This window comes from Nansenia antarctica (assembly GCF_963989245.1).
Source record: "Nansenia antarctica genome assembly, chromosome: 19".
In the NCBI taxonomy this organism is placed as follows: domain Eukaryota; kingdom Metazoa; phylum Chordata; class Actinopteri; order Argentiniformes; family Microstomatidae; genus Nansenia; species Nansenia antarctica.
The window spans coordinates 6497331-6500761 of record NC_137692.1 but is presented as its reverse complement, the minus strand read 5'-3'; positions in this window follow the sequence as shown (position 1 = coordinate 6500761).

The following is a 3431-nucleotide window of genomic DNA, read 5'->3' as shown; positions in this document are numbered from 1 at the left end:
TATCACGTAGCCATGAAGTTGGTGATGGGGGTGGCGTGCTCTTCCATAGTAGAATTATTCTCAGACGGGCTATCAGAGAGGTAAATGAGATCACATTTGCTTGCTTTACTGACATTCTTTTGCCTGCTTCAGGTATACCAAATATAGCAATTTGTGGGGACGGTTCTATTACATGTCCCAGCACTTCCGAAATTACTTTGAAATAAGATTTCCAGTACTCCTCCCGCTTCGGGCACGACCAGAACATATGAGTGAGATTACAAGGCGCCTGGGAGCACCTATCACATGTGTCTACTACATTCGGGTATATCTTGGCGAGTCTAGATTTACTGTAGTGTGCGCTATGAACTATTTTTAATTGTATTAGTTGGAATTTTGCACAGGATGAACAAGATTTTATTTCCTTCAATGCCTCAGTCCACTGGTCATCAGATATGGTAATGCCAAGTTCTGATTCCCATTCTGTCTTAATCCTCATCAGAGCCGGGGGTGTATCCGGGGCTAGGAGGTCATATAAGAGTGAAATGTGTCGCCGTGTTTTTGCCACAGGTGAGAGTTTGTCAATTCCTGAAGAGGGAGGAGCATCCGGAAATGAGGATGTGTTTGACTTAACGAAGTGCCGAATTTGAAAGTACCTGAAGAAGTCCGATTGCTGTAGGTTGAAGGCAGTACACAGCTGAGCGAAGCTGGAGAATATGCCATCCTTGTAGAAATTGCCGATCGTGCTAAGACCTTGTCTGTCCCAAAGAGAGAATCTGCCATCGATCCTGAACAGCTCATTATTGCATATTGCAGCTCATTATAGCACCTACAATTACCACGGTACTGCTATCGTTGCCCTGTATGAAATCTGTCAGGACTACAACATACTTTACATAATATACATACCGGTACTTACTGTACATGTGCAGCCTGTAGAAAATCGATTAACATCCATTTGATAATTTCACCTAAACTAATTCAGGATACAGATGATGGAATATGAGAGTTTGGTGAAGTGTTAAGTGAAGGGGGCAGCATTGTTCCTTATGACATACATGGATTGAAAAACCCAGAAACCGATAATTAAAATAGTTGAGTTGTATTTTATGATCAATTGTCAAATTCAACTCTGTTTGTCTCTTTTTGAATTGATCCCTTATATTATTGAGAAAATCGTAAGAAATTAGAATTGAATTCGTTCTGTAGCTTTGGAGGGACTGACTTCAAAACCACAATGACAGTTCCTTTAACACTAGAAGAGCCGTGAGGGTTACCCCTGTGAGTATTATGTTTATATATCTTTGCACTCGATCAAATTTCAGGACCCTCCTTTCATGATTTTTCCTAGATATGTGCGTTCTACCACCCAGTATCCCTACATTTTAAAAATCACTTCAGGATAAGATAGTATAAAGCTATTTTGCAGTTTTTTCTGTGTAGGAGGCAGGCTAAAAAAAAGAAGCGCCCTCTAGTGATCTCTGTGTGTAAATAGCAGATTTACATTCTAAAAAGGGGGTCTATTTGACCCCCAAGGCAGCTCTACTAGTAGGTAAAATAGGCACGGCTGTTGTAGTGTTAAATGATTGGATTGTCTGGCTTTGTCTCTGGCTTTTTCGGTGCAAAGTTTGTTGCTCAATAAGGAGAAAAGCAATGGTTGCAAAGCAAAGAAAACATGATTTCCTCCCTTGTATACAACTCACCAAAGCAACTGCAGCAAGCAGAGCAGTGGGAAGGAAAGATACATTACGTTTGAAATTCTCAACGTTTGGCTTCCTGGTTGGTGGCATGGGCGGTGAACTAAAGGCAGGAAGGAATAAAGAGATAAGAGTGGGCTGACAACATGGCTGTGACTCACCTTGATTAAGGCACAGAACAGACAGAAGACTTACCCCCATCACAGTTGCAACCATATCACAGAAGTTGGGTTGGACATTCTCATCTGGTAATGTGGACTGACACATGATGGGATAGCTGCAAGTCCTACTGTATGTTCAGAGGTACAGAAGGTGCAAATTGATGCAATGAGGCTAGCAACTGTAAACTAGACCCTCAAAAGGCTATTTGTCACAGCAGCTCTTTGATATGGTGATTAGATAACAGATGTGATTAGCCTAAGGAACATGGCATTGACATTTGATGAGACACATGCATTTATAATATAAGATAGAACCACAGGATACACAGTGGTTAACTTTCTAGAGTGGAAAAATGCGTTTATTTTTGTCATGCCATGTGCATTTCATGTGCATACTGTATACACTGAAATAAAGAGGATCACACAATGGAGTACAAGTCCTCTGTTGTCCCTTGAGAGACAGTAACAGTCGACTTGTGTATAATCGGCTTTACAACTGAATTATTCAACGTCTACTTGTACTGCATAGATGGTTGAAAATAGAAATGCCTGGATGGATGCATCTGTTGTAACAACATGGGATTGAGGCAGTGGTTCTATATAGGGATGCCCCCGACTTTCTTGGAAAGAGAAAGTGGTAAGGTGAGTGCTGAACGTCTCTCTGAGGAGAGCAGTGTGTTCACTATTTCTGAGATTTCCTCGGCAGCGACGCATATTTCTAGCTGATATGTAACAGCCAGTGGAGGCTCCTCCATAGAGGTGGAGGATGCCTGGCCTCCCCAATAATTTGAGAGAAGAGAGAGAGATTTAAAAAAGCAATAATTATATATATTTATTTTTATTTTTATTTTTTTACAAAAAACATATTTGAATTTTTTAAATATTAATATTATTTCTGTTTTGTTCATAAATCTGAATTTTTCCATGGCTAAAACCCAATATTGCAATTGTAAAGCACCTACAGGCCAGAATCCCTATCCGTTTGTATTGAGGGAGGCCAGGCCTCCCCCAGGAAAGTGGTTTCTCATAGAAGTCAATGTAATGCAATTTTTTTCATGGCAATATGTGATTGGCCAAATCACTGAAAATGGGTGGGCAAGGGAGGCCTGGCCTCACCATGCATTGAGTCCAGGGCTGAAAGATTGACATTTTGTTCGTCCAATCACATGAAGCCATTTTGAGAATTCGCCAGTCACTTCAGTCAAAGAAACACTCGCCATAGTGGCTACGAGTGTCCTTTGAACAAATAAAACACTTGAGTGTTTACCGTTTAAATCAAAAGGCCGGGGCAACTTGTGGGTGGTTTGATTCGATCCTTAACTTTGTTAAGCGAACGAGCGCATCGAACAACAAGCCTTTGAGCCATGCGAGTCAATGCAGCGCAGTGCTATTTTCACTTTGCCTTTCCTGCCTTTCCTTTCCTGAGCTGTAAAGCTGCAAAGCTGCAAGAGTACCAAACTATTGCCATTGGTGAGATTATGGACGTTATTATTTCCAGTGTAGAGTGTAGAAAGTACAAGTGTAGTGTAGAACGGTTTCAAGACTGAAGCTGATGGCCTGACAGACAAAGATGGCACCACTTCCTGGTCTCTCC